We start from the raw sequence: 15,109 nt of genomic DNA, 5'->3' as shown, positions 1-15,109 counted from the left end.
GAGACTTCTGAACTAAACCAGGTTTAATCCTACATATGTCAGTTAACTCAGATTAAAAACTACACAACAACAGCCAGAACACTCTTGAAGTGCATAGTTTGTGCCTTTAACATGAGCACAGTCTGTGTTTCTTTAACAAGGATTCTTTTGGTTTCACCCACACCACCTCTCACCAGTGGTTTCTCAAGTCCTCAGTCCTGCAACAGAGACAGAGCCTGTGGAGTTTGGGAAAGAGGGCTTCTCCAACAAAGAGCTTCTCAGCACTGCTGTCCAGAGGATTCTCAGTAAATTGGCACTTGTGTGTGTTTTTTAAATTCTAAATTTGTACCAACATGAGCAGAGTCATTATGAAGTACTTAGGGATGTTCAGCAAATTAGAAGGCTGGGCTGGATGAACTTTCCCTAACCCTTATAAAGAAAATTCCCTACTTTAGCACAATGTGCTGTGCTGTCTATTACCCATCACATCTCACTGTTCCTTCCATCTACTTAAAGAAATCTCTAATTACTTGTAGATATGAAGTCAGGTTCTTTACCTCTTTAATTTACAGAATAGTCATAGCAGAAAATGTGTATCATCAAATAACAAACAAATTACTCTGTAATTATGAAACTGCCTACAGAGAATTCCTTATACACTCTCAAAATGAAATCTGAACTTCAAACACCAGAATAAGAAGATATATTATTTAAAAGCCAATTAGAAGAACAAATGTACAATAGAGAGTGACACAGAAGACTACAAGTTCTTGCAAGCTTCCATTTTACCATTAGCATTTTAACAAGAAAAACATCCTAATTTAAAAGAGACTGTAACTTTGACATCAGTGGTATTATTTGGCAATTTAAATAATTTCTTTCAGCTTTAGAAAACAAATTGCACAGAGTTTGGTTAACAATCTCATAATGTGATTTCAAATACATCCATTAAGACTGGAATCTGAACCAACCCTCTCAACAACACAAAACTATTTTGCAGCACCTGTGCAAAAAAAGTCACTGTACCAGAAGACCAAAAGCAGTATCAATTTCTATGGAATAAGAAATCTCTCGATCAGATCTTCCATTAGAAATAGAAGATGGGGGCCCTGAGTGGTGCATTACCCATCCTCCAGCTCTGTCACTGAACCCAGGTACTGCTGAGGAGATGCTTTGTTTTAAACACAGTGATGGCTGCACTACCCTTAACCTAAAAAGCTCCTGTTTCACTTCATGTCCTGCCCAAGTGCTTTGCTGAAATAGATAATACTCAAGTAAATTCATTTACAGTTTTTTATCTGAAAAGCTGTTAAGCTTTGTCAGATACACACTCAACACTGAGGGGAAATACTCTGCAGAGCAAGAGTCCTTCATTTACCAACATCCACACACAGAGAACACGGGGCTGTCATCCCCTCCCAGAACCACTGTGTTTTTAAATTGTTTGTTTTTAAATTTTAAATAGTTTGTTTTTAAATCCGGAGCCACTCTTGCTTTAGAAAAACATTTACAGAGAGGACAACACTGTAACAACTGGGCTGGAGAATGCACATTGTACAGGGACTGTGGAATGTTGCGTGTTTGTGTGTGTGTGTGCAAGGAGGTCAACCTGAATCTGCTGTAATTCTGCATAATTATGGACACGCACACATCTCAGATATTCTCCTGGAAACCTGCCAGTATTCATCCTCCAAACTGACTGCACAGACCTGAGTCCAGGGCTGTCTCAAAACTGCTGCTGTTTATTTGCAGTGGTTCCCATTAGATTAAGTGCAGTGCTGTTGCTGTTATTGAGAAAGCAGGGGCTCAAGGGTTGCTGCTTTACAGAGCCTCAAACTGTGTTCAGTAATAACCAGATTTTCTCAAACCTCCCTCCACAAAAAACCCCAACCAATCAACAAACCCCCAACAGAACAAACAACCAACCCAACCAAAGCAAAATAACCAAAATAAACAAATCCTCTCCCCCCCACCAAAAAAAAAAACAAAAAGAAAAAAAGAAACCAAAAAAACCCAAAAAGCAAAAAATCAAACCAAAACCCACAAACCAAACACTTTTAAGACTCAGTGCTTTCTTCCCAACCTGAATAAATGCAGCTGAATCCCATCCACTCCTTGGAAAAGCATAAAAACATTTTGAAACTGAAGTACAAACTGGACAAGAAGTTCTTTGAAGCCCAACACACCGGGCTGTCAGACAGTGTTTCTACATTTTCATTTCTAATCCGCTGGACACTGTGTGATACTGGTTTGGACTTCAGTTTCTAATGTTCTAAAATGATGATAAGAGTGTGAGAAATGATGCTCACTTTCAAAAAAATCAAAAATGTTTATTGAAACCTTATCCAAATACAACAAAAGACTGAATAAGGGAAAAAAAATACAGCACCAGGAGCAAAGAACTCAGTCACCATATGCTTGGCTACAAAAATGGATGTTCCACCTTTTATACCTCTAGCTCCTCCTAAAGTCTTGTCAATCGACTCCTTCTTTGCTGTCCAGTGGTGGAGGCCATCTCCTGATAACAATGCAAGGGGGAGGGAAAACATAACTATACATCCACAAAACTTATCTTAACATATACATAATATTTACCCCTTAATTGTGAGAGTCAATCATCACATTACTCATCTATAACAACAGCAACTGCAAAAAAAGCACACAAAGCTTCTTGATTGTTCCATCTATACTCATTTTCCAGCACATGATCGACGAGCAAAAGCAATCACACACATACCTGGCTCCCCTTCCTCATGCCCAGTATATTCCACGTGTTTTCAGTACATTACTAGAGGGTCAGAAACACATATTTCCACAATTACCATTTCTGAGGCGCCAAAAGCATTTTTCTCCTCTGGGATTTGAACATGCCACCCCCTAAGGGCATAACCAGATCATAACAAACCCATGTTCTATTTATTTACTTCCATGGCAAAATTCTCTATTTTCATCTGCTTAAAAAGATGCAAAGAGGAAAAGGAGTCTTGGTTGTACAATGGACCTATATTTTTCAGTGCATCCAACTAAGCTAATGTTTCATTAGAAAAGGCTAGAAAAACCCCCATATCAGTTTAATAGCGGAATGAGGAACCCAATTAATAAAATGTCACAGAATTTTTGAGTTTGGAAAGGATCTCTAGAGGTTACCTTGTCCAACAGCCCTGCTCAGCTGAGGTACTTAAAGCACACAACCAGACCATGTTCAGAGAGCTTTGAATTATCTCCAAGGTTCCTATTAAGAACTGTTTAAAATTGCCTATTCTTTAGGGTGAGCCATTCATATCAGATCGGCGCAGACCTTGCTAGGTCATCTTTTGATTTATCTTCCCTCATACAAGAAAAGTAGTTTGAAAGTTAGCAATAAAACTTCATTTGCAATGATTACTTCCTAGAAAGAGTAGGGTGTAAGCACCTACAACTCCATCAAAGAAGGGAAAGATGGCACAAACTACATGTCTAAATGCACTGGGAAAACTCCAGATACTTTAAAAGAGCCTCCTTCAGAATGAACACTGCCTCAGGATGTTTGCATCACATCATTCTGGTTCTAAAGCTTTATTTTTATGGATTTTTCATTGCTTGCCTGGGCCTTGAGATTTTGTAAAGGAACTGGGTAGGAACCAAATTGTAAAAGCTCTTTATGATTCTTCTCTTTAAAATTTCTAAAAAATCCAATCTCCTTAATCCTTGGAAATATTTATTTATAATTTATGTGTACAAACTCCAGTCACATGCACTGACTCCTCTGCTTAAGGCCAGCATTACTTTTATTTCTAATCAAGATACGCACAGTAACAATAAAATAATGAAGTCTGGTAGCATCAGCTGTACACACAATAAAACAAATATCACTGCTGCAGCCCTTAGAACTCTCCAGGATAACACTGGAGAACCATGGAGGTTGATTTGCAGCACAGACACTAAGGATCAATGGCTTTGTAGATCTGTACTGGAAAACAGAATACACAGGAAGCGCTATTTGCAAAATTAATCTCATAGCTTGCCTGCTTTTACAACGCCTTTAAAAGGATTTAAAAGTTTCCCCCTTTATTAAAAAAATCCTTCAGAATGGCAAATTACAGATCACAAACAATGGAGCAATAATATTACACTTAGCTGGGGAGAATCCACAGCACCAAATGATCCTCTTTGTATCTCAGACACCATTTGGATTACTTACTAGTTCTGGTTATTATTGTAGCGCCAAAAATAGAGTAACTTCTATATTTGCACAGCAGTATCTCAGAATGCATAGAATTTACATTAAATTCCAGCTGTAATATAACTGTAAGGGCTGAGCAGTCTTTCTCAGAGAGTGAAACTCAGCTGGGTTAGGAACACATGGAATCAAAGAGATTAAATTGCACACAACTGTTGAGTATATTAAAACAATTAGTCAAGGCATAAATAGAAATACAAATAAAATAATAACAATATGCCATATGCATCTCAAGGAATTCCAGCAGAATACTTTGAAACCTCGCAAAATGGCTGGTATTGATTCAGAGGCACAGCTTAAATACTCAAAAGGAAGGAAGACCATCCTGTGATCCAGGGGCCTTATTTCAAAATACCCATTCACATTGCGGAGAGATCACAGCAGGGGATGTGGCAGTAATGAACAACTGGATGCAAGGGAAGAGTTCTGCTGCCACTTAACCAAGGCCTGTCCTCCAGCCTTCTCCAATTACTTCCCTAGGCCTCAGAAGAACTCTCTCCTGTGCAGGCGTAAAATCTCAAGTGCAGTGAAACAACTTGAACTTGCAAAGGCACATTAAAGCAGAGCTCAAAGGCTGTTAGTCAAAAATCAAGATTTATGGATATGGGCAAAGGCCACAAATTAATATAGAGCACAGTGTCCAAGGGAGATATTTGAAGGGATTTGCGATGTAAGGAAGATCATTAATCTTACATGTGCCAGGCTGGAGAGGTGCAGGTGGTTCTGATTCACACCAGCAATTAAGAGTCACTGTCCAGATACCTTGGAAAGGAGAAGCCCTAAACTCTACCTTGTGCTCCAGAAATGCTTGAACATCTTAAAAGATTGTGGGAATATTTGAGTGATTTTATTGTGCTTATAATATATAGTAGCAGTAACATGAAACTACCAATTTTTAATAATTCTTTGAGCAACATGTGTTATAAATTATAAATGGAAGACTATGCCATAGAAAATATGCATAATGTTTTCAGATATTTGCTAAACATGTGCTGTAACTTTTAGAAAAACTATTAATAACAGAATGATGACGGGTAAAAAAGTTTCCAGACGTTCAGAAAGCAATTTCTAATTAAACAAACAAAAAAAATTAAAATTAAGTAAATAAAATTGCAGTGGTCTCTGCCACACTGTAATTGTTTAATGAGTCTTTCAAAGCTACCTGGAGATACTGACTACTCCAAATACAGCATTTGGAGAAGAAACAGCATATTCTTTAGATGAAGCTAAAGAATAAAGTAGGGATCTCTTGAGACCTCCTAATAAATCCCTACTTTATTCTTTAGCTTCATCTAGTCTCTGTTCTAGATCAGCCTTCACAAGGCATCAAGGGTATTTGGTTAATACAGATGGCTACTTAATAAAGAGAATACATCAATATCTAAAAGGTGATTAAGTCCAAAGTACTCACATTTTTCCCTTCTTAGGTGTCACTAAAGGGGAGAAATCAAGATCTTCTCAGCTGCAGTTGTTCTCCAGTTCATCACAACTAACATTTATGCAAAGGTGAGACAACTGGTTAAAAAGGAACAACATAAACTCCCTTTCTCTTCTATGAATCTCTTGATTTTCTAATATTTTAGGCTATGGAACCTTAAATGAACACTGAATATTCATTATTGCTGGCCCAGCCAGCTGAGGAATACAGAACAGTTGCTACTGCTGACATGGAGACCAGAATTATTTCACTTTAGGGAGCAGTACTGCTCTGAAAAATAAAAATAAACGAGCTAAGAATAAGGGAGTACATTTTATTTCTCTAATGAGGAACATGAATACACACACCTGTGCATAGCTCTCTCCAAGCCCTCCCAATAAATGGACTTGCTGTTGAAAGAGCCTGAGTCCCTTTAGAACTCATGGGTCATATTGTACTTCATAATCACTCCAGCCTAGGCACAGTACTGCACTCCTTCAGAATAATTTTTTTTTGCTCTCTGTAAAGTTCCTGTCTGTATTCCATGGTTAGCAAACACCACACAACGTGAACATATAATTGTCAATCCCATCCATTTACCTCATTTTGGACTCTGTCAGGAGCAGAGGAAAGAAATCATTTTAGAGCCTCAATGCCTCAGTAAAATTTTGCTTCATTTCCTGGAGTAAATTTATTCTTAAGGCTGCTTTTTCTACCTGCTGATGACACTATTACCTGGAGGGGGACAAAACTTCTGCAATAATTGGAGCAGCTTCATAAACCAGAGCCTAAATTACTTGAATTCAAATATATACAGCATCAAGGAAATTGTTTGCAAGCATAAAATTCCATTCCAATCCGATCTATCGATTGTGCACTTACTCCAAAATTCAATTAACCTGCTGCCTGCAACAGCTCTGCACAAGTGCATAAAACTAAATTCACGGGTAATTGTTTGCAAGATCAGGTCAGTGATTCATCCACATTAAGCTGTTCAAAACTGAAAAGCTTGTGTGGGTACCAATGCCAAGGGCTCCTGCCTTCCATGTACAATTATCACTGATGCCTCCCAGTTTGTCTTCACTTGTTCAGTGAAGAAGATGCATATTTACAGAATTTAAATGAAAGTTAATGCATCTTCCACAGTAAAATTATACCAGCCCTGTATCCTTCCATCTGGATCAGAGCAGGCAACTCCATTCATGTTCTATTTATATGAAACCTGTGCAGAAAAATGACAGGAAGAGAGAATCAAAAGACGAAGAATGGCACAAAAGAAACATTTTGCACCTGTTCTCAACAATAAAAGATTTTTTTAAATATCACAGATTTTAGTATTAATTTCTCAGTTTTAGACAAGCACAATTTGCTTGCCTTTCTGTCCTTAATTTTACACCTAAATATCACCAGAAAAATTATTTCAGAAATGAAGAAACTAAGGTTACTGTCTCAAAAATGCAAATGTTTCCTGCTACTTACTTTCTAATTGTCTCTGTACGTGCTCTGGGTCGCATGAAGCCTTCCTGTGTAAAATTAGCAGTAATCAGTCCTCATGTTGTAGCACTGTGCAACTCCTGGGCAGGAAAGCCTAAGTGAGTTCCAGATCCCTAGGGGTCAGGAAAATAAAGATTTCTGTGAGCAGGCATTGGGTTTCAGATTTACTCTGCCAGAGCACTGCCATATATAATCAGCAGTTGCCAACAGCAGCATTTTTCATAAACACAACAATTATGAGAATTTCAGTTACCTCCTCCTGAAAGAAAAAATAAAACACGAAAATGCTGTGGTATTCAGACTGCTGATGTATCTAATTGTATTTTCTTTCATAGATGGCTGTGATTTTTCTCCACCACAAAGATGCCAGCAGAAAGCTGAGGAATCAAAGTAGTGCCCCCATGCCTGTGATTTGTATTCTGCAGTCTCAGGAAGAGTCTGTGTGTCCCTGGTCAGGGAACTGAGCATCATAAAACTCTCCTTAATTTACAAAGCATTGCAAAGTTCCACTTTGTCTTTTGTGTGTGTGTGGTTTGAGAGCATCAGGCTAAACAGGTATTATTGCTTACAGTTTATTATTAAACACAGTGATCTACATGTACTGCACATTTTATTTGAAAATTAGAGAGCAGAAAACAACCCTACTGCTTACTGCACTCATAATACCAGAACTGGTATGAGGATTTCTCACTAATGTCAAGAAACATTTATTGTATGTTTCACTGTCCATCTCATCAGAATGGGGAATCATCTTCTTCTAATAACCAAGAGGAAAAGAATGTAGATATCCAGGCATAGTGACTTTAGAACAATCTCCCTGGCAGCTCCAGGAGCACACCTTGATGAATAACTCACTCCTTACAACAGCACCAGTTGGCAATACAGCCTCCTTTGTTTTTCCATGTCTCACTTTTTACTTTTAAGGACAGAGAGACACTTCTCAAGTCTACTGCTAGTTTCTGTGTGTGACCTTCTGCAGCGGGAACAGAACTCAAAGCAGATGGTGATAAACTTGCACAGAAGATTTAAGTTATACTCTGATCTTGAGGTCAACCTTGTTTTCAAGAGCTGTTTCAGCTTCTCACAAAAAACCCATCCACTTCTCACAGGAGCTAATAGGAATCTTTCAGCTGTTTTCTACATGGCCTGGATTTATCTTCAGTTTACTTGTTTGCTACAACATACAATAAAAAACGACCACAGCATGCTGTAGTTTCAGTGATCTTCATTAAACATCCAAAAGCAGATAGTGAGCTATGATGTATGTTTTGTTAGTATGTTTTGTTGGCATATTTTGTTGTATAAACAGTTATACCAGTACTACACAGTGTACAAAATATTCTACACACTGAACAAGCAGCAGAGATCCCTACAGCAAATCAGAAAACATGGCATTCCCACAAAAAAAAACCTGGCTATGGAACAAAATGGCTATAGAAAGATGAAGATCACCTTCAAGGAATTATGTCCTAAATGCTCCTCAGTTTTGAAAATTATAGCTGCATTTCTTACCCTGTCTTCCACCCAGATCTTTCCCACCTAGTGAGTAATGGAAACATTCTGTACATTGCAACCAAAACAAAGTTCTTGACCCCAGTAAGCTTTGCTACTGGAAAAGTAGTGCAAAAGCTCCCTAGAGGTCTCCCAAGGTCTGTGCTATAAGAGCGCTATTGGATTTGCAGTGAGAGACTCAGCAGGATAAAGACAATAAATTAACTCGATTAGATTAAATAGTCGGACATCCTCTCTTTTGAAAGAGAAAAAGTAATCTAATTGAAAAAAAATTAGAAAATAAATGACATACCCTGGGCACAGTCCCAGCAAAAATTGCTGAGGCTGATCTTTTGAATCCTTTCATTTCTGCAGAAGGGGAATAATTTCATATTTGGAAGTTTCTGCTAGCTTCTGGGAAACCAGATTAATTGCACAGTCCCAGTTTCAAGATCAAAAATGTTCTGATGCTAGCGCACATACCTTTTTCTTTTGGATTATCTATCCCTTGCTGTTCAGATAAATTGAATAAACTAGAAACTTCATGCCACTTTACTGAAGGTGATACTCTGGATAACTTCAAGACTAATGAGACGATCCTTTGCCATTACTTTTATTACTTGTATTTCTTAGGTGGTACCTACAGACCAAGCCAGGTTGACAGGAAATTCTGCCAGGAGCTGAATAAGTATTTACTCTGTGCAGTCCTACACTGCCAGTATACCATTGCTGCTAGAGTAAGTCTTTGTGCAGCTACACTCAACTTGTGCTAGTTTATATTAGTATGATATTTTAATCTCTCCAATTCAGTTCTTGCTCTCTTCAGCTACAGTGTTTCAGTTTTTTCCAGAACTCTTAGAACTAGATGAAATAGTACAATTTTTGTCAAAAAAAAAATTATGAAACTCTCTTCTGCTTTGAATTTTTAACCAGCACCACAGAGTCTTTGAGCAGTTGCCTCAAATTAGACTTAAAATGAACCTTTCATAACTGCAAGCTTTGATAAATTCTGTCCTTTATTTTAGCTTGTGGGAGCAGGGAAATCCAATCTAACTATGAAGATGCCATGAAAGAAATTGCACTGTGTGATTCCTCCATCTGCCTGACAAGCCCCAGGGGTGCTCCAGGCATCTGAGGGATCATCCAAGCAAGACTCCTGGCCACCCAAGAGTACCTGCTGCAGGATCTTTCAGGTTCCCTTAAACAACAGACAGCTGTAACTACTTATTATATGCCTAAATCAAACAAATGTTGCACAGTGGAGTTTATTCTTCTGTTCTCATACCATGAAAGGACAATGCAGCTAGGCAGTGCCTCTCCATGAACAAAACTGAGAGGCTATGCAACACTAGGAAGTTTTTAATGTTGATACTTGGGTTGCTAATGGAATAACTCTTCAAGATTTTAGTTTGCAGATACTAAGCCCACTTGCTTGCCTTCTGTCTTGGGTTGAAAAGACAGGTGTCTGCTAAGGAAGGCAGGAGTCCCTCTTGCAATGGAAAATGTAAACCCCCTCCCTCTGAATTACAATAGTTTTGAAATTAAGGGGGTTCTCAGGCAAAAAAATATGGGAGTAGGAATAACAGTTTTATGAAGAAAAATAAAAATGCAATAATACAAAACAACACTGACAGAGTCAGTACAGGACCTGACCCCTGTATGTCAGGGTGGTGGCACAGTCCCATCACATGGTGGCTCAGCCCTCCTGCAGTGCCAGCTGGGGTTCTGGTGGAGCAGAGATCCTGTAGAAGGGTGGAGTTTTCCTCTGAAGGTCCAGTGGTGCTGTAGATGGGCCCGGTCTTCATCTGAGAAACCAGTGGAAAAGAAAGCTGCTCCTCTGGGAATGCAGTGGGCAAAGGCTGCTGCAATGTTCCAACCCTCAGATTATATCCAGGCAGGAATGCTTGGCTCCTCCCCCTGGGCGGAGCATCTCCCAATGGGATGATGTAATTTTATCAGTCATGCAGTGGCACTCAATGGCCCAACAGTAGAAGATATTTCCCAGCGGCAGGATTGGTTGTGGAAGAGACAAAGAAAACTACCCCACCTGGTTTTAACAGGTGGCTCGGCTCATTAACAGAAGAAACTGCCCCACATCAAATAGATGGCAACAGAATACACATCCCCGGCCACATCCAGCATTTGCACCCTAAGACACCTTTGCAGCAAAGAGAAGAACACCATCTCATGGATAGCACTGATACATGAGCTGCCATCAGCATCTAAAGACATATTTTCAGTGCAATTTCTTGGCTGACTATTGAACACCCAGCTTGTCCTGGAGGTCCTTACAGTATTGGATATAGGCCAAGAGCAGACAAATACTTCTGGATCACAAGGCAAAATTCCACAAGGGCTTAGGGTTCAACACTTTCCCACTCATTTAAGTGGCTCCTCAGCCGTGCTTTCAAACCTCTTGATCCTCCCTTCTTTCCCTTCAACACTTACCATAAAAAAGAGTTCTCTTCTGGGTACAATGCCAAGGCCCACATTTCCCCAAGTGTTGGTCATTCATCAAACCTAAATGCTTGTTTTCTTTCCATATCTCATGGGGCTAAAGCCAAAGAAGGTTTTTATACCCCTCATAATGCAGGGTTTTTATACCCTGCATTATGAAGGGTATAAAAGATTTGTGGGGGTCAGGAACATTATAAAGGGTTTTTATACCCTTCATAGTCTTTCTGACCCCCACAAATCTTCTGCTTCCACCAGTCCCGATCAATACAGCACTGAAGTTGTCACTGCCCATGTATTTGTGCAAACCTGCTGCTGACCTTACTGCTGTTCCATTCCCCTCTGCTCCACCAACAGCCCCTTTAAATCAATTATTTATCAGATCCACTGGGACTTCAATACTAATTGCAATGAGATTTGTGGCTTCTGGACCAAAATGAAGTCCCATAACACAAAATTTTTTCTGTTCATACCTCGTTTTCCAATTTCTTTTGCAGTCCTTACAAAATAGCCAGACCCTTGAAGGGCTGAGATCTTATGCTTTTTGTCAGCACTTACTGAAATTATCCCATACACAATGAGAAATCCAGTGTTACAGGCAAGAAGATGGCATTATCTTCTTCCTGAGTGCCATGCCAGCTGAGCCCTCAGGGCTTTATTTCCTACCATCTGTAACACCTCTCTACTCTCTCTTTATATTCAGCTCCATGAGGATCCTCTCGCACACTTTATGTTGAATATGTTGTCTTAGATGCTGTGAGTTTCTCTCCAGGATTGATCTAAGCTGCTCATGTTAAACAAAATACTTTGTATTTTGGTTTTCAGAAATATTAGTAGCGCTCACCATTTCTGTAAGGAAAACCAATTCAACAGAGAGAAACCTCAGCAGTGGGAATGAGGAGGCTTTTAAAAGATTTGAGATAGCCTGGTAGATTCCACACTGCATTCTTCCAATATAGTCTGGTTGCAGTAACATGGAAAAAGGGTCTCAATGGTGAATTACGACTCATCTATACAACCCCTATGTGAGAAATGTATTCTTATCAAAGTCTCATAGGCACTACTGTATTAGATTTGAGCAACCTTCAGGTATAAACAATTCCATTAATCATCAAGTTGTCCACAGGAAATATCCCTGAACAGCACAAGAAACTGCAATTCCCTTACTGGATACAGAGGAAAAAACACCCAGTTTGATACATCAGGAATTAGAATTGGGAGCCTGGTTGGGATGGAGTTGAACCCATCAAAAGACACAAAAAAATCCAACTCCCATAAGAATCCCAACATGAATTTTCTTTTGAAACACTGACTTGTGTAACCTAAGGAGAATTAAGCGCATACCAGCTCTAAATCCCAGCCAGGACATGGGACACACACAAAAAAACCCATCTTTTCCAGGATGTCCTTCAGCATTCAAATCCCTATAGCCATAAATAGCATATATTAGCACTGGATAATTTCACAAAGACAAAGGTACATAACTTGCTAAGGGAAAAACACCAATTGGTGACATATAAATATTGCTTTGACCCTGGGGTCAAATTTCTGAGAAACTGCTGAATTACAGAAGAGTTTGACTACCTAACTCCCCTTGGTTTAAGGAAATAGATGCACTTAGGGACTGGAGCTGTAGAAAGTCAGGAAAACTGCCCCAGGCACGTTTTGCCATGGCTTTTACATCACTCCAGAATGGTTGCTGCTGTCAGAGCAAAGCCAGCTACTAAAAGCACTCTCAGCAAACTTTTCCCTGCCTCTGCAGGAATTAAGTACACTTACCTCACCAGTTTCCAAAGCCACATGAAGCAAACCAGATTATTTTGGGATGAGCATTCTTGCATTACAGCCGCTGCTGCTCAGTGTAACCGCAACAAACAGGCTTTCTTTCATTCCCTAAAACCATTATCACAGCTGGGCTGCTGATTCATCACAGGCCTGGATGCAACATATTCCCAGCCCAGGTCCCTTGCAAGAAACGGTCTGTGACATGTGATAGGAAATGCTGCATTTACTGCTCATTTTTCTGAGCACTGTAGAGCTCCGCAGAGATGCTGGAGCGTGATGCAAAACCTGAAAGGTATTCTCTAATCAAAATTCCATAGTTCTCAGATGCACAGTACAAGGAGAACATATTAATTTAATTCACAGCAAAATGTAAGATTTATCAAAAGATACCAAGGCTTAAGAGAATCAGCCTGTTGTGCTAACACCAATTCATCTCCCCCACACTCAGTACACCACCAGCCATGCTAGAAATAAGTGATAGTTTTTCAGCAGTACTCTGCTTTTATTTAAAATACAGACTTTTTTAACATTATAACTGTCTAGAACCCAAAAGACACTGTCCATTATATAACTAAATACTCAATATTTATCTATACAAGAGGGATCATGCACTTTTCTTGACACGCTTTAGGACTGTAGTGGATTTTAGGACTTGAGTCCAACAAGCAATGTCAGTGCATCAAATACTTGAGGCTTTTGCCAGAGCAATGAACAGTGATGCGTTGGTCTCATTACTGTCAAAAAAATCACAGAGAGCTTTGATGAACGGCTCAGTATAACAGAGAAGGGTTAAGGAATGACCAGCTCTTGAGCTGGGTACATAAAGGACGCCAAAAGTTTAAGAAAAGAGAAAATCAATGATTTCTCTAACTGGCTAAGTTAACAGGGACAGATGCAGTGCTCTACCAACAGCAATATTTAGGCTATTGCAGAAACAGAATTTTAGTCCTGTTAAGTTCCCAAGCAAAGATTTATCACAGATCAGCAGAGATGCTGCACTTGGACAGCCCAGGGACTGAGGTAACCCATTTGACAGACCCTCAGCTTGTGAATGACTCTATCAAGTCATATCAGAGAGATGCAACATATTAATAATTAGTTCTAGCATAAGGTATTAGAGACATTCTGACCTGTATTAATATTTTGCCTGAAGTGATTTGCAGCCTTTCTCTGTCATTCTATTTAATATACCCAAGGTCCAGATCCTGTTCTTGCTGCCAAAACATCTCTAATCTGTTTGTGGCCTCCCCTCGTGCCTTTACAGAGTTTATTTTAGAGTTTGCTCTGTAAAGGAGGAAACCTCACAGAGTCTCTTCATAATTCTTAATAGTAAATTTTTTATCCACCTTTTCATCCCGCCAACTTGTCCCTGTTACTAAGAAAATTTTCCACATATTTAAAAAATGAGTTTGCAAGTTAAGAAATGAAAAAGCATTGTCACCAGATAACCTAAAGGATGCAACAGAGACCAATTACCTACAAATATGTTAAGATTGTGGTTTAAAGTTTGTTTTTTGACAAGAAAACATTGGGATTTGCAGCTGAGAACAGATACAAGGATGGAGTGGTCTCACCACTTGTAGCTCTCTGAAACTATGAGTGTGTCTCGTTTTCAGTATCAGTGTCAGAAGAACATGTTTGGTGTATATATATCCAGCACAACAGTGTTTCTAGAAGAAAGCAGGGCAATTACAGCCTTGAGCTGTTCTGCAATTTTGTATTTAAACTTATAAAATACACTCTTCCAGTTTAAGAATTCATCTCTAAATTGCCAATCAAATCACTCCAGGAAACAAGACTTTTCATTTCTCAAGCTTACAAGAAGTAATTTACCAAAGCCAAATAGAGTTAAAAGAATAATTTAGGGATGCTTTCTTGGAATTTTATTTCTTTAACTGTGTGCAAAATCCAGCAAAAAAAGGCCCTATTACACCATCATCCATTGAACCTCCTGAAAAAAATACTACAAAGATGTCTCTTGTTTAAATAGTCCAATCAAAGCTGCAAAGCCAAGCACTGTAAGGTAAGGAGAAGTCAGAAGTAAGGTAACATAAGGAGCCATCACTCATCCTTCTCATGTGGCTGCTGTACACAGAATCCATTATTGTAGCAAACACCTCAGCACATTCTTATGCTGCATTTATGAGCCACTGTGCAACTCAATTAACCAGTCCTGGGCAGCAACTGAGACCTCTCCGACTGTGGGTCTTCATGTCACACTCAGATTTGGGTTTCATGTCACACTCTGAATTCAAGAACATCCTTTTATT

This window comes from Melospiza melodia, chromosome 24 (assembly GCF_035770615.1).
Source record: "Melospiza melodia melodia isolate bMelMel2 chromosome 24, bMelMel2.pri, whole genome shotgun sequence".
NCBI lineage: Eukaryota > Metazoa > Chordata > Aves > Passeriformes > Passerellidae > Melospiza > Melospiza melodia.
This window is presented reverse-complemented; position numbering follows the sequence as displayed.